The 22,371-nt window shown below is 37.3% G+C and overlaps 1 protein-coding gene and 1 pseudogene across 3 annotated transcripts in view; one reads left to right on the top strand and one right to left on the bottom strand.

Moving 5' to 3' along the window:
- MNAT1 (MNAT1 component of CDK activating kinase) overlaps positions 1-22,371 on the bottom strand; it is a 232,655-nt gene that overhangs the window by 191,304 nt on the left and 18,980 nt on the right. The window lies entirely within an intron of this gene.
- On the top strand, positions 19,807-20,510 carry LOC118640968 (annotated as a pseudogene).

The raw sequence follows: 22,371 nt of genomic DNA, 5'->3' as shown, positions 1-22,371 counted from the left end.
GAGAGAAACACTGATATAAAAAACACACATCAATTGGTTGCCTCACGCATGCACCTCAACCAGGGCTGGGGGAATCGAACCTACCACCTTTCAGTTTGGGCCGATGCTCTAACTTCTGAGTCAAACTGGCAGGGCCTGCCTCCTCTTTTTCCATTTCTTTTTTTTTTTTAACTTTTTTTTTCTTTATTGATTTAGAGAGAAAGGGAGAGAGAGATAGAAACAACAATGAAAGAGAACATCAATTGGCCACTTCCTGCATGCCCCCCACTGGGGATTTGGCCCACAACCTGGGCATGTGCCCTGACCTCTTGGTGCATGGGTCGACACTCAACCACTGAGCCACACCGGCTGAGCCTCTTTTTCCACTTCTTTTTCTGGTTCCTTCTCCTCTGTAAGACACCTAAAAGTTGAAGTGCCTACAGTTATGTCCTAGGCATTCTTCTTCCTCCATAAATAATCACATCTAGTATAAATGGCTTTACCTATGACTCTCAGAACTAGACTACAGACTTGATCTCATTCCTGAGCTCCAAATTCCAGCTCAACTGCCTAATCAACAACTACACTCAGATGTCTAGGGTTATCTCAAACATAACAAGTCCAAGCAGAATTCTTGATTCTTTCATCCTTTTCTACCTGCTCCTCCCCCAGGTATTCCTGTTTCAGTAAATGTCACCACCATCCATCCAGTTGCTCAATCCAAAAACCTAAAAGCTCCTTGATTTCTCTCTTCCTAATTTCTTACATCTAATTTATAGCAAGACCAATTGACAACACATCTAAAATACTTACTAAAATGCATCCACTTTTAATCCAAATTCCAGTGACTGTTATAAGTCACTGTCACTTATTATCTGAAGTACTGCTAAAGCCTCCCAACTGTTCGCCTTGCTTTCACTACTGCCCCCACCTCTCTCACCTCCTTCTCCCAAATGTATTCTTCTTAGAACAGCCAGAATAATCACTTTAAATTGGAAATTAGCTCATTTCAATTCCTTATTCATGACCCAATGGGGTCTCATGTTAAATAGCATACAAGCCAAATGTGTTACCAGACCTTTAAAGACATTACATGACCTGAACCCTACCTAACTCTCCAGCTACATGTCCTATCAATCAATGTATTCCTCTTTTTTCTGTCCTTCTAACATGCCAAAGTCATTCAAGTTTCAAGGCAACTGTACCTGTCTTCTCAGCCAGAAACTCCCTTCTCCCCAGTCTTCCTACAGCTGTCTCCTAAGTCTCAAACCAAATGTCATCTGTTCAGAAAGACTCTTACTGACAAAATGTCCCTAATCCTATCTAAGGCTGTCCTCCACATGTGCCATAAAATAGCCAAAATTTTTGTTAGAAGATGATCTCTCCATCTTTTAAAAGATCTTATCCATGAGATGTCTCCTCTTTAGAGATGCCTTCTTTACCACCCAACCTAAAGTTGGTAACCCTGTAATCTTCTCTCATAGTTAAAACTATGGTAGACTGTTTTCCCAGGGACTGGGAAATCTGGGAACTACATTTTCCAAAATCCCTGGCAACAAGACTCCAGTTTTGATTCTACCTCTTGATAAAAACATCTGCAAAAGATTTGGAAGAGTATTGCTCCTTCAGCAGCAATGAACAAGCATGTGGACTTAAGCATACACCACATGAGGTTTCATTCACAGCTTTTAGGTGTTCTATGAATCAATGACTGCAATGATAAAAACAACAGATTATTAGCAGCAGTTTTTCTACAATTCTTGATCTTCCTGACTTCCTGAAAGTGGCAGTTTCCCTTCTGTTACTGCTCCTGTCCTTCTAGGGGGTTTGTAAGTCAGTCCTTGCCTATGTTAAATTCCTAACGGCTTAAAATGCCTAGGGTGGCTTTTGTTATCTTGTCTAAACCCCAACTGATACAGATTCTGCTCTCTATCTCTCACTTACCAAAATCAGTAATTTTATATCTGTTAATTTTTGTGCTTAATACCTGTCTCTCCTACTATATTACTCGACAAGCACAGGAATCACATTTGCTATGCTCATTAGTATCCCAACTCTTATATTTCAAGACAAATATTAGTTGATGAATATAACATGCTGGTAAAGTATAGTCCCACTCACTACATCAAACATAACAACTCCAACTCTCAACATTTCTCTAACATCTACCATAATGTCAACTCATTAAAAACAGCTTTTGGACTTTGACTTCTTTCCTCTCTTCATTTGCTTATTCACCCACCTCGAGGCTTGGAATTACTCTTCATTTCTACCCAGCACCCTGGCACTCTGCATTCTGCACAAGTCTACAACGAAGAACTCTCAAGTTGGTTTTTTACTTTTAGATCTATTAGATTGTCCATTTGTGATTAACATGAAATAAGGTTATCTCTGATGAAACCAACCATGCAATCTGAGTTTCTGATCTAAATTCTAGTGTTGGTCCTAAAATTGCCCAGAGATTATTCTGTTATAAAACTCATATAATCAAAAGTAATTAGATCCCTTACACATGTGCTCTTTAATTCATCTAAACAAGTGTTCAACAAGGAAAAATTAAACCTTCCAGTATAACTGAAAGTATAAAAGTGCTGTTATTGTTTAGTTTTAAAGAAAATTCCTATTAATTTACAGAACTAAAATATTTTGAGGAAAATCCACACACCACAGCCCTGGCCAGTTTGGCTCAGCGGTTAGAGCGTCAGCCTGCGGTCCAGAGAGACTCAGGTTCAGTTCCCGCTAAGGGCACGTACTTCGGTTGCAGTCTGTCCCCGGCCCTGGTTGGTCGTGTGGGTGGCAGCCACTCGATGTGTCCCTTCACGTCGATGTTTCTCTCTCTCTCTCTCCCTTCCTCTCTCTCCCTCCCACTCTATCTGTACAAAAAATGGAAAAATATCCTCGGGTGAGGATAAAAAAAAAAAAATCTACACACCACAGAAAATGAGCATTTATTTAGTTGCCAAATTCAAATTTACTCAATAAATATTCATTAAGTCTCTACTATGTGACAGACACTTTTAGAGGCACTAAGGATGCCTCAGTGAGTAAAACAAAGATCCCTGTCTTCATGCAGCCGATAAGAGAGGCTATAGAAAGATCATGTAACACAGAAAGAATACTATAAGGACTCTGGCTTTTACTGTACAAGAAACAGGAAGTTGCCCTGGCCAGTTTGGCTCAGCGGTTAAAGCGTTGGCCCTTGGACCGAAGGGTCATGGAATCAATTCCTGGTCAAGGGCACGTATCAGGGTTGCAGGTTCAATCCTCGACCCCAGTCAGGGTCGTGCAGGGGTTGGCCAATCGATGTGTCTCTCTCACATCAATGTTTCTCTTTCTCTCCCTCCCTCCCTTCCATTCTATCTAAGAATCAATGGAAAAATATCCTTGGTTGAGAATTAACAAAAAAGAAAATAAACGAGAAGTTAACTGCAGAGTTTGCAGCAGAGGAGTGACATAATATAAATTACTATTTAAAGGATCGTTCTGACTATTGTGTGGAAAACAGATTATAGGGACATGGGCAAAGCAAGTAAACTAAGTCATGGGCTATTTTCATAAATGAAGATACTCAAACTAAGGTGAAAGCAATGAAGACAGAGTGAAAAGTGGTCAGATTCTCACCTTATAGAGGCATTAATAGAAGAGGAACTAGAAACTACCAAGAAGTATGAAAAGATGAACATTCAAGTAAATATATTACTTAACTACAGTTAAATACCAACTGACATCTGGAATTTTTAAAAATTTTAAAATCTGACAATACCAAATGTTGACAAAGATGTAGAAAACCAGATTTTCACACTCCTGATAGCAATGTACACTGTACAACCAGTTTGGAGAACAATTTGCTATTTTCTAGTAAAATTAAACATGGCCTTGGGTCTAAACCATTCTATTCTAACCCATGTGCCCCAGGAGACGTGTACAAGAATATTATGGAAAAACAAAAACAAATTTAGAAACAACCCATGTGTCCATTAACAGTGGAATGGATAAATAAAATGCATGTTGTAATGCACTGAAATTCTATATAGCAGTAGAAATAAACAAATTACAACTATATGCATCAACATGGATGAATCTCAAAATTAGAACTCAAAAACACAATGATGAATGAACAAAGATGAAAAAGAACACATATATAAATTGGAACCCTTTGTACAAACACTTGTGGGAATATCAAATGGTGAAGCGACTATGGAAAACACTATGAAGGCTCCTCCAAAAATTAAAAATTACCATAGGAGCCAGCGATCACATTCTGGGTATATAACGAAAAGAACTGATATCAGGATCCTGAAAAAATATCTGTACTCCCATGTTGATTGTAACATTATTCACAATAGCCAAAATATGGAAACAACCTAAAAGTCCATCGATGGCTGAATGGATAAACAAAATGTGGCATATATACCCAATGGAATTCAGCCTTTAAAAATGAAGAAAACACTGTCACAAGCAACAAAATGAGTAAACCTTGAGAATATTATGCTGTTGCCAGTCACTAAAGGACAAATACTATATGAGTCTACTTACATGAAATATCGAAAGTAGTCAAAATCAGAGAAACAGAAAATAGAAAGGTTGTTGTTAAGGGCTAGGGGTAGGAAGAGTGGGAATGAGTGTTAATGGGTATAAAGTTTCAGTTTTGCAAAATAAAAAAGTTCTACAGATCTCCTGCACAACAATGTGAATATACTTAACCTACTGAAATGTACACTTGAAAATCTTTTTAGCCCAGCTGGTGTGGCTCAGTGGTTGAGCACCAAGAGGTTGCCGGTTTGATTCCCAGTCAGGGCACATGCCCAGATTGAGAACCCGATCCCCAGTGGGGGGCATGCAGGAAACAGTCAATTGATGTTCTCTCTCATCAATGTTTCTATCTCTCTCTCCCTCTCCCTTCCTCTCTCTCTAAAAGCAATAAAGTAAAAAATGTTTTTAAAAGATCTTAAAAAATATATATATATATATATATATAATACCTACACTTACATAAAATTCAAAACTAAATAACATACTACTTAGAGATCCAGCAATATGTGGCAAATTTATGAAGAAAAAAACAGAATGATTAACATAAAATTCAGGGTAGTAGTCATCTCTATGGGAGAAAGAGGAAATACAATAAATAGAGGCTTCAGAGTTATCAGTAATACTCTATTTCTTCATCTAGGTGGTAAGTACACAGGTGTTTGATTTATTATTATTATTTATTAAGACACATGTTAAATATATTTTTTTTGTATGCAAAAGTACTTTTAAAATGTAAACTCAACATTATAACCTTGGGGACTAGGGTAACTTTTGAAAATGCACATGGCCTTGGCATCACTCCCATTCTGATATAGAGGAGAAAAACAAAAAGGGTTTGTGGAAAGTGAATTATAGCATGGTAATTTAGAAGCAGAGATTTGTCGTCAATTAGACCTAGTTGAATCCAGGCTGAGCCATTTACTAGTTCTGTTACCTTAGGCAAGTTACTTAAAGTCTCTCAGCCTCAATTCCCACATTCATAAAAAGAGGATATTAACAGTACCTACCAATTAGAGTTATTATAAAGATTAAATGAGATAATGAATAAAGAGCATTTAGTATTATGCCTAAGACACAGTAAGCATTTCTATTAAGAGTAGTAGAACTTTTTAAAAACATTCCTAGGTACTCTAATCCTCCTCTTGCCCTACATCCATTTGAAATATTTTGTTGTTATCCTAAAAGAAAGGTTAGAAAAATCCTGTTCAGAGATATAATTCTAAAACCCACTACAATTTTTCCTTGTATTTCTGTGGGTCATATCATGTATGTAGGCAAAAAAAAAAAAAAAAAGTTAGCCATAATTCAAAAACTGAATCATTCTGGCCTCCAAGATCATTAGAAAACCCAGAAGGGTCTGACAGATATAACTACCAACCACTGGATTTTTTTTTTCTTCCCCCAGCCATCCTCTTTGTTTTATGTATCTTAAGTCCCTTAGACTAGGCCCTAAAACTGGCCAGAATTTTCCCAATAGTAAGGGTATCCAAGAAAGATCCCAGAGGGATGAACTGTAGTAAAAAGAAATATTGGGCCAGACTAAGGCTGTAAGCTGGCCAGACAGAACAAGGTGTGTTAGACTCCAGGTTTGTGGGGGAGTAATTTGCATGTACCAGAAACTCACAAAACCATAAGTCACAAATCCACAAAGCACAAGGGTTTCTTGTACATATTACATTGAAATGCTCCTCCACTTACCTTTCAGAATGTAGCTCAGGTTTATATTGCATTCCCAATCCAAAAGTGCATTGTTAACACCTCAAGAAGCATATGGAAACCATTTCCCTGATCTGTTCCTATATTAAAAATGTTTACTATAAGAGAAACAGATCTCTGAACCCAAACTTTAACTACTTATTAAAACAGAAACTATCAAATTTGATTTAGGTACAAACATTAGTTTTTATTATTAAACTGTAATTCCCCACACTTTCCCCATGTTATCTGAAAACATTTCCTATTTCGAACTACTTTTAACATTTCATATTTCTTAAAGAACATTTATTCTCTCATTTTTTGTTTCAAATTTTAACTACAATATATTTGAAGTTCTAACAAATACCTACCAATACATTTGTTTTTTAATAATTTAATTATTAAACTATGTTAATAAACCTCCCAAAAATGAAATCTTAGTCATATAATAAATATTACAACTATTCATTAATTTGTTATTTGCCCTATATCTGAAAGCTTCTCAAAAATATTTTGAAAATCAAGATTGGTACCCAAAAACAGAGGGAGAAAGTAGTTTGTATTTAATGGTCACAATACTTTTACATTAACGGACGTTAGGACATCAGCAAAAAAAATATTGCAAAGTTAAGAGATTCATTTAAAAAATAGTCATTTTCACCCTGGCCGGTTTGGCTCAGCGGTTAGAGCGTCCGCCTGCCGTCCGGAGAGACCCGGGTTCGGTTCCCGCTAGGGGCATGTACCTTGGTTGCAGTTTGTCCCCGGCCCTGGTTGGTCATGCGGGTGGCAGCCACTCGATGTGTCCCTTTCACATCGATGTTTCCCTCTCTCTCTCTTCCTCTCTCTCCCTCCCACTCTGTCTGTACAAAGGATGGAAAAATGTCCTCGGGTGAGGATAAAAATAAAAAAAAATAGTCATTTTCAAGTTATATTTATACTTTTGTATGTCAAGATTTAAAATTAAATATATATATACATATAAAAAATATTATAAATATTCTAAGATTACAGGTTTTAAATTATATACAGGCAGAAAAGGATTCTACACTTAAAAGGAAGTCACAGTCAACCTCTGCTAAAATCACAGTCATGACAAATAAAGTTAAAATTTTAATACACTATGTCTTAGGCTGACAAGATGATATTCTTATATTCAATTCAACTGTATATAGAAGCAATTGGCAATAAACTATTCTGGTTATGCCCCCGTTTTTTCAATGAATCTTAATTTTAAGAATGCTCTATTTTTTTTTTCATCTTTTAAACATTTTTTTGTCTGCTGATTAGCTTTCTTGCCACTAGCTTCCCCAGCACTGGACACAGCATCACCCCGGTTAGTTATATTCCAAACTCTGGCCACAACCTTCTGAAATACCAGCTCTCAATCTCTCATTACCTACGCTGCCCTCCTTGATTTCATTCAACCCTCCAATTCTTTGATACTTCCTTTTTCTCCTAAATACAACTTACTCCTAATTTCAGTACTTTTCATAATCACATCAACTATTGTCACTTGCTAATGTATTTGCCTGTTTATTTACTAATACATTTCCTGTCTTGTTTCAGAAAGAATTTCACTCAAACTTCAAAACTCGATTCTTCAACTAATTAAAATCCCAAATACAAGAATTATTTTAGACTACTCCTACTTACCTTCATAGCGAACAAAATCACTACATCCTTTCAATTTACTTCCTAATTCTGTCTAAAATCTTCCCTACTTACTTCAATTCAACTCTAATGTCTTAGTGAATGTCCTTTCACACATTAATTCAACATAAAAGAGGCTAAATGTATGGATTCTAAAACCAAATAACCTGTTAACTTTTAAACATTTGTGATAAGTTTTATCTATTTATTAGACTATTTGACAGCTAGCAAGCAATACAAAGTGAAGACAGTCAAATTAGCTTCACTATCTGATAAACAGACAAGACAGACTTCCTTAGCAATCTGTCACTGTTATTGCAGACATAAAGTCATAAATAAGGAAGAAGGAAGAATGTACTGAACACAGAGGGCTACAATAATATTGTGCAATTTAAATATATAAATGTATAAACCTAATATGTTTATTTTGTATTTTTGCACCTTACATTACTGTAATAAGTACCATGTACATATAAACTTCATTTTACATATATTCAGTAGTTTACATATATACACTAGTTCAACAGATATATCATACCACTAACAGTTTTTTCATAACACTATAAAGACAGAATAATTAAGTCAGATTTAACTGCATTAAAAAGACAGTACTGTGTATAACTAGCAAAATCAATCATTTTCCATGCTGGGCAGTAAGTCAAGAATCTCAAACTATCACCAGACCTGCATTAAACATAAACCCAGACAGTAAATAATTGTCACTGAAAGGTAAATCCATGTGACTGTATATCTGGGGCTTAGGCAAAAGTAGTTTACATGAAGAAAAATAGCTTATTAAATGACCATATCTAAAGTAGTTCTTTGTTTTGACAATAAGCAATTTAATCATTTTTTCCATCACTGTGGATCTAAAAGGTATGTTAAAATGTTATATTCTGCCAGGTGGATTAATATGGATGTACTGAACTATGCTTATACTTAACACTGCTTCCTGGTCATTGTAATTCTAAATTACAGATAATGATAGGTTTAGAGAAATTATTGTACTCAATTACCACTCACATAAATTCTGAGTTTTCATTGCTTGATAACTTACACTAAGTAGGAAAGCAGATAATACAACACATTCATAAACTGGAATTTAACCAAGTGAAAGTTGAAGTCAGATAACGTTAAGGGTTCTAACCTTACTAAATCACAATGGAGGCAAGCATACAAAATATGTTTATAGTCATGGGAGATTAGACAAATCATTCAACCACTTTGTACCTTAGTTTATTCATCTAAAAAATAACATGAAATAGATGCTCTGAGATCTCTTCCAACATAGTCTGTAATTCTAAGAAATTAACATACTATATGTATATACTGGAAAATAATAAGCCATTCCTCTTTAAGTATTCAGTGAAAATTATACAAGCTATAGGTGTTGCTATAAAGTTGCATAAAAAATAAAGTACTAATCAGCAATGAGGCAACAGCCATTTCATCTATAAACTGACAATTAACGATGGATGATAAAGATAACTGTGCTCATTTGACCCTCAATAAGAAATTTTCATTAGCACCAATAAGAATTGGGTAAACTAAGTCTTTAGATTTTTTTTTTTAACTTCACTCATCTGGTTTAACTGAGGAAGAGGCCAAACTGAATTTGCAGTTTCAATTCCAGAACAGCTTTACCCCCCCCCCCAAAAAAAAATCTAGCACCCACTAAAATCAAGAAATTGTACTAGATGATTCTTTATACTATATGGTTCTTTTTGGCTTTAAAAAGTCTATAAATGAGAATAAGCTGTCTCTATACAGAAACTCATAAACTGAACTGCAAATTGGGCTAGAAAAAGCAAGTTTACTTATTTTGTTGCTATACCACAGCTCAGTAAAATTTCTAGCCAAGTGGCAGTCACAAATTTTTGTTGTTGTTGTTAATCCTCACCTGAGGACACTTTTCCATTGATTTTTAGACAGAGTGGGAGGGAGGGTTGGAGAGAGAGAGAAACATCAATGTGAGAGAGACACATCAACTGGTTGCCTCCCGCACAACCTTGACCTGGGTTAGGGATCAAATCTGCAACCCAGGTATGTGCCCTTGACCAGGAATCGAACCTGCAACCCTTCGGTCTGCAGACCAATGCTCCAACCACTGAGCCAAACCAGCCACGGCACAAATTATTTTTTGGTGAAGCATACATAAAAAACAGTTAAAGAATATCATAATATAGAATTATTTTACCACAGAAAGTCTTAAAATACTTTCCAACATTCACACTCTTAAAAATCTATGTGTAACCAATTACAGTCCATTATAAGGTATTGGAGAAAAGAACTAAAAATTTTCCCATGAAGATAAAATTTGCCCAGAAAGTACAGTAATTACTTCCAAGAATTCTATAGGGTTTTTCTCCTGAGAATTATGCATGAAATTTCAAAGACAGAAGATTATAGTTTCCCAGTTGATATGCTATAAACTTCAAGTTACTGACTCAAATTGAAGCAGCAATTTGCTATATAAGATAGCAGCTGACAGTTCTATAATAGAAAAAGGAGGGAAAAACCAATCAATAAAATGTAGGAAAAATATATATATAAATATCTAATTTGGGAAAAAAAAAAAAAAAAAAGAACCAAATGTTGAAACATAAAGTACCAGAATTAGAAGTTACCAACAGATCAAGATAGTTTGATCCCAGGATTAGCCAGGACATTAATTTATATACAATAAAAACTCAGCCCATACAAAAAAAAAAAAGCTTAAATAACATATTTAAACTAAACTATTATTTACAAAACAAGATTTAAGATAGGAAAAGCAACCCTTAAAACCTTTAATTAGAATTATATTGGATAAACAAAGAAACCTAATCACCAGGGCAAAAGATAATATCATTCTGTAAACTACAAATATGCTTGGCACATTATAGTACTCAATATTTGTCAAATGAAAGAAGTGATAAAAACTTTAAAAGGAGCCCAGCCAGTGTGGCTCAGCAGTTAAGCACTGGCTCATGCACCAAGGGGTCTCCAGTTCAATTCCCATTCAGGGCACGGTCAAGGCATGTGCTCGGGTTGTGGGCCGGATCCCCAGTGGGGGGGCATGTGGGAAATGGCAAGTCAATGTTCTCTCTCATCAATGTTTCTGTCTCTCTCTCTCTCTCCCTCGCCTTTCCTCTCTCTCTAAAAGCAATAAAGAAAAAATTTTTAAAAACTTTAAAAAATATATATAACCCTAAAAAGAAATACCAAAAAAGGAAATATAACCTAAATAAACAAAATTTCACTACAACTGTTTGAAATACTAAATGTTGACCTACACTTGCAATGCTATGACAGTTTAAACTACTACCTCAGTGCTAACAATTAAAAAACCTGAAACTACAAACCTGAAAAAATAATCTCAAACTTTAAAGTAGTAAATACTTTGTTTTCCACAATTACTAAGGGCTCTCAGATAGATTCTAGTTTTCACTCACATATCTGTTCAAAGATTCCTTACATTAAGATTACTCTCAAATTTGTGTCTTAGTTAAAACCCAATATTTATTTTATTTTAGTATTGTGATTTAAGGGCCAAGTGAATATCAAATGACTGGTCTTCCTAGATAAGTATCAGAACTTGACTGTTCCTAAACTCTGGACAGGGGTAGCCTTCTGTAACAGGGAATTCTTCCCACCCTAACTTAACCCAGTTTATGGGCAGAAAAAAGAACTATAAATAAATATACTTTGCTTCGCATTTAAAAAGAGATAAATAGATCATGGCATACAATCCATACAACAACAAAAAAAGCTACAAACATTATATACAATTTTCAAAGGAGTCGGTTCATAAGTATCTTGCAAAAAAAGTACAATGGCTAAAAAGTTGAGAAAATTCATTTTCTAACACTCAAGATGCAAAAACCTCTGTTTATTTCCTTTGTGTTCTTTAGAGGATTTGCTAAAACTGCTGTTAAATGAGAGCACCTAGACTGCCATCATGAAAGTCAATAATGCACCTGGTAAGAACACAAAAGACTGACTCACCTGTGTGGAATCCATTATCCTTTGAAAAAAGCCCAAGTCTGGTACGAGAGGGCACAATGTACTTTTTACTGGACAAGAGGAGAATGATTTTTCCTTGTCCTGCTTTCCAGCTGCCCAAAGAATAGATCTCATACTAATTGTAATATGACTCTTTTACAGAAATAAAAGGTGGATAAAGTGCTTACAAACAATAGCTGTTTCATACTATTGTATTTCTAAATGTTCTATCAGATTTTTATTACTCAAAATGTTAAATGGTTTTAAACTGAAACTTCAACCTGTGTTTTGCTTAAAGCACAAATATCAAGGAAATAATGCCTTATGTCTGCATTCTTACAATCATATTGAAGACTTGCTATTAAATACCAATATGAAACACAATAGGTATAAACTGATCACAGTGATTAAAACCAACATAGCCTTTATGAAATCCTCAGTGCTACAAAAGTGTGTGAGGAAACAGGCACTGTTGCAGATAATCAATTAGTGCACTTTATTAAACAATAATTTAGAAAAATCAGAATTTTATATTTTAAATTTTTCATCAACAGGAGAAATATTATGCTAAAAAGAAGGTAAAGTGGTATATGCTAATACTCAAGATCTCCCACTAATTGAAAAAGGTAAAAGTGTACTATGACTCAACTTGTGCAAATTTCAAATTAATATGACCATACCATTTCATTAAAGTATAAGTGGATAATAAATATTATCCACTTGGAATACATTATATTATCTAACTGCACAAAAACTGTACGTAACTTTAGTCTTTCACATTTCAGTTTCTCTTATTTTTTTAATTTTCTCCCTATCCAAACTGGCTTCAATTTTCTGCTATTATTTAAATAAAATCTAATTAGAAGACTTAAGCCATATGATAGTATACTCCCCTAGCAGAACAAAAAAAAAAATCTAAGTAAAAAGAAATTACTCTTATAAGCTAAAAAAAATTCATTTTTAAATCACAGAATGATTATAAAGTTTGTGATTTTAAAGTTATTTAGGAGACAGTATGGGCAGGATGTGGTGCTGCTTGGACATAAGCCAAGACTATATAAACAAGAATGACTCCCACAATTCTGACTTGGATCTTCTGGTATATTTGTTGGTGCCACTACCTTCCACTATCTGAATTATGTTCCTCAGATGATTTCAACAACACTATCATAACAATTACTATACTATGTTATAACATTTGTCTAGTTTCCACAAGTAACTATGAGACCTCAGGGCAAAGATTACTTCTCATTCAACTTTGCATCATCAACTTCATTTATCCATATTGACAACCTCTGATTCTTTTCAAGAGTAATTCTTTCACTATGTATGATTTCTACCTTAAACAACTACACAATGTAAATTCCAAATAAGATTCAACACTATTGTACTTCCCACTTATAAAAACAAATCTATACACAAGCTAAAGTACTTTCATAAATAATTAGCTCCTCAAATTGCTATTTTGTGCATTAACACAAATTTAAGGTTTTTTCATTGATTTTTAGAGAGAGACAGGGAGGAGAGAGAAACATCAATGCAAGAGTGAAACATTGACTAGCTGCCTCCTACACACCCCCTTACCAGGGATCAAGCCTGTCACCCAGGCATGTGCCCCAGCTGGGAATCAAATGGACAACCTTTCAGTACATGGGATGTGGCCCAACCAACTGAGCCGCATGGGCCAGGGCATCATAAAATTTAATCAAGACCTTCGTCAATAATAGAAAAGTTATAAAGTTCTCACTAAAAAAACACCAAATTATTATCAATGCTTACATAATGAAAGACTTACCTTTGCAACTTATAGTTATAGCAAAGTATTATTACTGGATTCTCCCTATATTACTCTACTTCTTAAAGTAGATTATATGTCCCTGAACAAAAACCACTTCTCGCCCAGCCAGTGTGGCTCAGTGGTTGAGCATTAACCCATGCACCAAGAAGTCGTCGGTTCGATTCCCGGTCAGGGCCCAATCCCCGGGGGGGGGGGGGCATGCAGAAGGCTACCAATAGATGTTTTCTCTCATTGATGTTTCTATTTCTCTCTCCCTCTCCCTTCCTCTCTCTCTCTAATATCAATAAAGAAAAAAAAAATTTTTTTAATAATGAAATTAAAATAAAAAAACACTTCTCTGCATAATGACAATTGTATATTTGACATAGGTCCCTGGAAATCTCTCCCCATTATCATTATAAATTCCTAATACTGTACATGTCTTGGTAATGTGTCTTTTTTTGTTTTAATAAAAATGAAATAATTGTACTAGTTATCTACCACTGCATAACAAAATACCCCCAAACCTAGCAACTTAAAACAATAAACATTTATTATCTCATATAGTTTCTGAGTGTCCAGAATCTAACAGCAGCTTACTTGTCAAGATGTCAGCTGGGACTGTCATCTGAAGACATGACTGGGACTGGAGAATCTAAGATGGCTTACTCACATGACAGCTGTCAGGAGGACTCAGCTCCCACTACAGGAACCTTTCCATATGGCTGTTTACAACACAGAAACTGTCCTTCCTGAGAGTACATGGTTCATGAGAAATGTGCAGTCTTTTTATAACCTAGCCTTAGAAGTGACAAACCATCACTTCTGCCATATTCTATTGGTCACACAAGCAACTCTGACACAATTTGGGAAGAAATTACACAAGGGCATGAAAACCAGGAGGCGCACATAAGATGAAATCAAAATGAATCACCAATCTAAATGTAAATCTAAAACTGTGAAACTTAAAATGTTAAACATACACCTATCATACAACCCAGCCGTGACACTCCTATTTATCTAAGAGAAACAAAAACTCATGTTTACACAAAGACTTTTACATGAAAGTTTATAGCAGCTCTTTTATAATACTAACAACTGGAAACAAGTCAACTGTCCACCAACTGGTAAATGGATAAACTAGTATATCTATGCAGTGAACTACTACTCAGTAACAAAGAATGAACCACTGCTCTTTGCTACATCTATTGAGAGGATGACGATCATTCTCAGCAATCAGACTGTTGACATCCCAGAAAATGTGGACATCACTCTAAAGGGATGCACAGTTATTGTGAAGGGCCCCAGAGATACCTGAGGAGGGACTTCAATCACATCAATGTAGAACTCAGTCTCCTTGGAAAGAAAAAGAGGCTCCAAATTGACAAATGATGGGGAGATAGAAAGGCACATGATCAAGGTTGTTACAGTGGGCTACCCTTACAAGATAAGGTGTGTGTACACTCACTTCCCCATCAAGGTCCTTGTTCAGGAAAATGGTTCTCTTGTTGAAATCAGAAATTTTGCCCAGCTTGTGTGGCTCAGTGGATCGAGCATTGTCCCATGGACCAAAAGGTCCCAGTTCAATTCCCGGTCAGGGTATATGCCTGGATTGTGGGCTCAATCCCCTAGGGGGGCATACAGAACGCAGCCAATTGATGTTTCTCTCTCACATTGATATTTCTCTCTCCCTCCTCTCTCTACACAAAAAATCTATAAAAACATATTAAAAGAAATCAGAAAGTCCTTGGGCAAATAATGCATCTGCAGAGTTCAGATGGGATCAGGAATTGCTTGTTCAGTATCTCGAGCCCAGAAAGATAAGTTGATGCTTAAAGGAAATGACACTGAACTTGTACCAAATTCAGCTGCTTTGATTCAGCAAGCCCCAACAGTTAAAAACAAAGTTATCAGAAAATTCTGGGATGGTATCTATGTTTCTGAAAACGAAAGTTAGTACAGCAGGCTAATGAATAAGATCTAAGTTGCCCAGCTACAGAAACAGCAAGATGCCAAATGATTCCTCAGACTTATTTACAATATTCTTAAGATGTAATAAGAGCACATACTAAAAAATAATGAACCAATGATACACACAAAAACATGGATGAATCTCAAAATAAGTAGGTTGAGTAAAAGGAAAAAAAAAAAAAAAATACAGACTAATTCTATGTAACAATGTAACAAAAGCAAACTACTCTATGATAAGATAAAGCAAATCAGTTGGCCTGGAGATGAAAGTACAGGGCAAAATGGATTACAAAAGAGCATAAGAAAATGGGCAGGGGCGGTGATAGAAATATTTGTTATTTTAATTGTGGTGATGGTTTCACGGGTGAATAAATATGTCAAAACTGATTAAATTATACACTTTAAATATGTATACTTTAGTGAATGTCAATTCTACCTCAATAATGTTGAAAAAAGTAAAACAAAAAAAAAGAAAAAATATTGGTAGCCCGGCCAGTGTGGCTCAGTGGTTGAGTGTTGACCCATGCACCAAGAGGTCACCGCTCTGATTCCTGGTCAGGGCACATGCCCAGGTTGTGGGCCAAATCCCCAGTGGGGGGCATGCAGGTGGCGGCCAATCAATGTTCTTTCTCATCGATGTCTCTATCACTCTCTCTCCCTCTCTCCCTCTTCCTTTTTCTCTATCTAAAATCAATAAAGAAAAAAACGTTTTTTAAATATTGGTAATGTCTACCAAAAAAACATGTTTTAAGTTATTAATTGATTTCAGAGAGAGGAAGTGAGAAGGAGACAGAGGTATTGATGAGAGAGAAATATCAATTGGAGGCCTCCTGTATACACCCTAATGGGAATCGAGCCCAAAACCTGGATATGTGCCCTGACTGGAAATTGAGCTGGTGACCTACTGGTGCATGGGACCACACTCAATCAACTGAGCCACACTGGCTGGGCTCTCCCAAAAATTTAAATGCATGCTCTGCTGTTAGAAATTTCTCCTATATACTCATATATACACACAGATAAAGATGTGCACTGAAAATGTGTGATATTAAACATCTGGTAACAACCAAAACTTCCATTAATATATGACAGGTTATACCCGGCCAGTGTGGCTCAGGGGTTGACGGTCAACCCATGCACCAAGAGATCACTGGTTTGATTCTCTGTCAGGGCACATGCCCAGGTAGCAGGCTCAATCCCCAGTAGGTGGCATGCAAGAGGCAGCGATGAATGTTTCTCTCTCATCGATGTTTCTATCTCTCTCTCCCTCTCCTTTCCTCTCTCCAAAAAAATAAATAAAACCATATTTATATATAAATATATACAGTACTATATATACACACACATATATATACTGACAGGATACATAAATTACAGTTGACCCTTAAACAACTCAGATCTGAATTTTGTGGAACCAATTACACACAGATTTGTTTTAATAAACACTATAAATGTATTTTCTCTTCCATATGATTTTCTTAATAATATTTTTTCTCCCCCAGCTGGTGTAGCTCAGTGGATTGAGCATCATCCCATGGACTGAGAGGTCCCAGTTTGATTCCCAGTCAGGGTATATGCCCAGGTTGTGGGCTTCACCCCCAATAGGGGGCGTGCAAGAGGCAGCTAATGGATGTCTCTCTCTGACATCTGTGTTTCTATCTCTCTCTCCCTTCCTCTCTAAAAAAAAATCAATAAAATTTTTTTTTAAACAGACTGGTAAAATATTTTTTCTCTAGCTTACTTTATTGTAAGAATACTGTATATAATATATATATGAAATATATGTTTATCAACTGTTTATGTTATCAGTAAGGTTTCTGGTTGACAGTGGGATATTAGTAGTTAAGTTTGGGGGAATCAAGTTATATGAGGATTTTCAACTTGAGGGTCAGCACCCATAAACCCCCTCATTGTTCAAGGGTGAACAGTAATACATTTTCAAAAGATGGAATGCTCTGCAAGTACAGCATAGAAATACAGTCAATATTTCAACAACTTTGTGTGGTATCAATTGTATACTGGAAATATGAGGGGTGGGGGGGGGCACTGTAAAGTACATGATTGTCTAACCACTATACTATATACCTGAAACCAATACAAAATAATATTGAGAGTAAATTGTAATTGAAAATTAAAAAAAAAACAAAACTTAAGAGCAAAAAAAAAAAGAGAATGACATATACCTATATGATCAAACATGAGACATTATCAATATAAATGAATGAACTAAATTACAGAGAAAAAAATATAGCACAATCCTCTTCGTGTTTAATTTTAACAGAAAAAGAAATGCAGAATCCTCGAAAGATGGCAGTGGGCAGGACCAGAGTGAGGGTGAGAGTGTGAGCGAGTGCAAGAGAGAATGTGTGAGTGGAAGTGAGTGTGGATGAGCAACCGCACAGCAGTGTGGAAACTTAGGGCAGAGCATTCCGGTGCTGTGGACCCGGCTACCGCTGTGCACGGCTTGCCAGGGAACTTTTCCCTGCTCAAAGCTGGAAGGCCCAGTCATTGTGGAAGATTTGCTGGGTCATTCTGGGAAGAGGCTGTGGGGAGCAGCTAGGGCCCAGCAACTGGAGGCCACCAGTGCTCCTCGCACCATCGGACCAGTGGCCCCCATTGTACCAATTTGGACTAGTGCACAGTAGCAGTGCTGTCAAGGTACCTGCTCCCAGAAGCAGCAAGAAGCCCAGCACCATACCCCACAGAAGCGGCAGCCTGCTTGGTAGCACAGCCCCACCTGCAACAGCAGCAAGGCGTTAGAGCTGAGCAATGCCCTCAACAGCAGTAGCATCCAGCTTGGGAGCCAAGCACCACCCCGAGCAGCAGTTGCAACAGCTTGGGAGCCCAGCATCATCCCCAACAATCCAGCCACAGTGACTGGGTGGGGAGCAGAGCCCCCACCCCCAAGAGCAGCAAGGCTCTGGAACAGAGACCCACCCCTAACAACAGCAGCAACGGATTGGGAGTGGAACCCTGCCCCCAGCAGCAGCAAAATCCTAGGAGTTGAGCATTCTTGGCCCCCACCAGCAACAGAGGAATAGGAGCTGAGACTCATCTCATGGCACAATCAGCAGAAGCAGTGCAAACCGGGAGCTGAGACCTGCCCCTAGCATCATCAGCAGGGACTGATCAGGAGCTGAGCCCCACCAGGCAGCAGTAGTACCTGAGGGCCCACACACCCCAACAGCGCCTACCGTGACAGACCAACACTCACTGCCAAATGTCAATCCTCCAGGACCCACAGCAGACCACAACAGTCTGGGAGGAAGAGCAGTCTTATCTGATATACACTGACCTGCCTACACATCCCAACATGCCTTGCCTGTTCTGGAACTACCAGACTGCTAAAATGGTGAAACAAAGAAACAACCCCCAGCCCTGGTCAGTTTGACTGAGCAGTTGGAGCGATGGCCCACAGACCAATGAGTTGCAGGTTCGATTCTGGTCAAGGGCATGTACCTTGGCTGCGGTTCATCCCTGGCCCTGACTGGGGTCATGCAGGAGGCAGCCAGTCAATGTGTCCCTCTCACGTCAATGTTTCTGTTTCTCTCTCGCGCTCCCACTCTAACTGAACAAAAATGGAAAAATAACCTCAGATGAGGATTTAAAAAAAGAAAGAACCCCAAATGAAAGAAAGGAGAAATAACCAGAAAAGGAACTACATGAAATGGAAGCAAGCAAACTGTCAGATAAAGACTTCAAAGCAATGGTTTAAATGTTGCTCAAACAACTTAGTAAGAGCTATAAGCAACTTAATGAGAATTATACAGAGCTCAGTGGGAACAACATCAGCATAAAAAAAGAAGCTATGAATAAAAATCAAGTGGAAATAAAGAATGACATAGTTTTTTTTTTTGTTGCTTTTGGTTTTTTTTATCCTCACCCAAGGACATTCTTCAATATTTTGTTCAGGTAGAGTGGGAGGGAGAGAGAGAGAGAAACATCGATGTGAAAGGGACACATCAAGTGGTTGCCACCCGCACAACCCAAACAGGGCCGGGGACAAACTGCAACCAAGGTACGTGCCCTTAGCGGGAACCGAACCCAGGTCTCTCCAGACCGCAGGTCAATGCTCTAACTGCTGAGCCAAACCGGCCAGGGCAAAATGACATAGTTGATATGAAAAATATCTTGGAAGGATTCAATAGTAGACTAGAAGCTGAAGACTGAATCAGCGAGTTAGAAGACAGGGTAGAAAAAACACCCAGTAGTGTGCCATGGTGCCCAGGAGGCCAGCAGCAAGGTGACAGACCGAGAATGTTGAGACTCCTGGCAAAGAAATTTCTCAGGTCGGATTCAAGAATAAGAGTGTGAAACGGAGCACGTGGCGACCTAACCATTCTCAGGACAAGGTTTTGCATTTTGAAGAAAACTGAAGATTCAGCAAAATTACAAGAAATTGCTATGGCAGACTAAGAAGGCTCAAGCTTCATAGGAATCCCAATTCAGAGATCGATACCCTGATCATCTGAAACATTTCTATTTAGCTGAAGAGGAAAGACTTAGGAAGCGACTTAGGAAGCAACTTAGAAAAGTTGACCAGCCTTTGTCAGAAGAACAAGTTAATCAGGCTTTACCAGCAGAACAATGTAACATTGACCAGGCTTTGTCTGAAGAACATTGTAGCATTGACCAGCCTCAGCCAGAAGAACAATGTAAAGAAGAAAGGGTAAACTTCCTTACTACTCAGAAGAAAAATAAAAAGAAAACATCAAATCAAAAAGCACAAGAAGAATATGAACAGGTACAAGCTAAGCATGCTGCTAAGAAACAAGAATCTGAGAGGAGAAAGCAAGCGAGAGAAGCACAAAGATTCTACAAAAAGAAGAAAATGGAAGTGTTTAATATATTGAGCAAAAAGACTATAACGGGCCAACCAAACTTAAATTTACAGATGGAGTATCTTCTTAACAAAATATAAGAAAACAATTAAAGCAGACATTTTGTTCTCAATAAGGGTTATAAAATACCTGCTATCTATTGAATTCTTTGTATATGTAATGTACTTGCTAATAACTCACTTAATTTTCAATATACAGTGATACCTCGGTTCTCGAACGCCTCAGTTTTCGACCAAATGGAGATTCGAGAAACTTTTGTCTCGGAATCCGAACAAATATTTGGAACTCGAACTTCCGAGATGAGCCGAGTTGAGCCGAATGGCGTTCATTCGGCCCAGCACGCCTTGCTTGCGTCATCAGTGTGAGTGCAGAGAGAGAGTCACGCTTTGTGGAGTCACGCTTTCCTATTGGTTTCATTGCTTCGGTTCTCGAACAATTCGGTTCTCGACCGTCCTCCTGGAACGAATTATGTTCGAGAACCGAGGTATCACTGTAAACTGGATTGCTAAGCTATACTAAATATATAATGTCCAAAGAAAAAAGAAAAAAAAACACCCAAATAGAGCAGCAAATGGGAAAAAAAATTAAAAAGCAGGAGAGTTTAAGGAAGCTTTGTGACAAGATGAAATATAACCACATTCGCATCATAGGGGTACCAGAAGGAGAAATGAGAGACAGAAATAGGGAACCTGTTTGAAGAAATAATGACAGAAAACTTCCCTAATCTGATGAAGGAAAAAGTCACACAAGTCCAGGAAACACAGAACCCAAAAAGACCCACAGCTAGACACATCATAATTAAAATGGTAACCACTAAAGACAAAGAAAGCTGACCAGCCAGTATGGCTCAGTGTTGAGTGTTGACCCATGCATCAAGAGGTTGCCAGTTTGATTTCCTCTCAGGGCACATGCCCAGGTTGTGGGCCCAATCCCCAGTTGGGGGCATGTGGGAGGCAGCCAATCGATGTTCTCTCTCATCAATGTTTCTATCTATCTCCTTTCCTCTCTTCTAATTAAAAAAAAAAGTCATTTTTTAAAATAATTCATTTAATTGTGTGTGTGTGTGTATTTTGGAAAGTGAAAAAAAAAGAGTCTAGCCCTGGCCAGTTTGGCTCAGCGGTTAGAGCATTGGCCTGTGGACCAGAGAGTCCCAGGTTCGGTTCCCGCTAAGGGCACATACCTCAGTTGCAGTTTGTCCCCAGCCCTGGTTGGGGTTGTGTGGATGACAACCACTCGATATGCCTCTCTCACATCGATGTTTCTCTCTCTCTTCCTACCTCTCTTCCTCCTGCTCTATCTGAAGATAAATGCAAAAATGTCCTCAGGTGAGGATTTTAAAAAAGAGTCTATGTATGTATGAAAGTGGAAAAATAATAAAGAGTATATGTATCTCAATTCTCCCTGACCATCTCCTGGTTATAAGCTTTTTAGGCCTTGAACAGAGATTATTTATAAACTATTTCTAATTTGTTTTGTTCAAATGAGGAAAAGAGAACTAAATAGAACAGTGGTAGTGAAAAATCTTTTTTGTCTAGTCTACTGGATGGAACATTTGTTCATTTAAAATCTTCTAATTAGGTTTAAGTGAAAAATGGAATGCTTCAAAGCAGCTGCTAAGGTCCAAGTATAAATCACTCCCTTTTCAAAGTATTTATAATATATATTTATTATATAGCATGCACATGTTGGCTGGGAAAAAAAACAAATGCATATGCATAGAAAATGCTAGCTGCGGTTACATATGGTTTACCAGTACCTTTAGCATACTTAAAATTCTCTATTACTGCAAATATTTTATAATTTCTCACAAAGAAATAGTACACAACAGTTAAGATTGACACCACCACTCTTAATAATAATAGTTAAGTGCCCAATAAATATAATCAGCTACATTCCAGGTATAGCATGCCAAGCACGTTATACAACTTGCCATTTATTTCA

The sequence above is a fragment of the Molossus molossus genome, unplaced genomic scaffold (genome assembly GCF_014108415.1).
Source record: "Molossus molossus isolate mMolMol1 unplaced genomic scaffold, mMolMol1.p scaffold_m16_p_1, whole genome shotgun sequence".
Lineage (NCBI taxonomy): Eukaryota > Metazoa > Chordata > Mammalia > Chiroptera > Molossidae > Molossus > Molossus molossus.
This window is presented reverse-complemented; position numbering and strand designations above follow the sequence as displayed.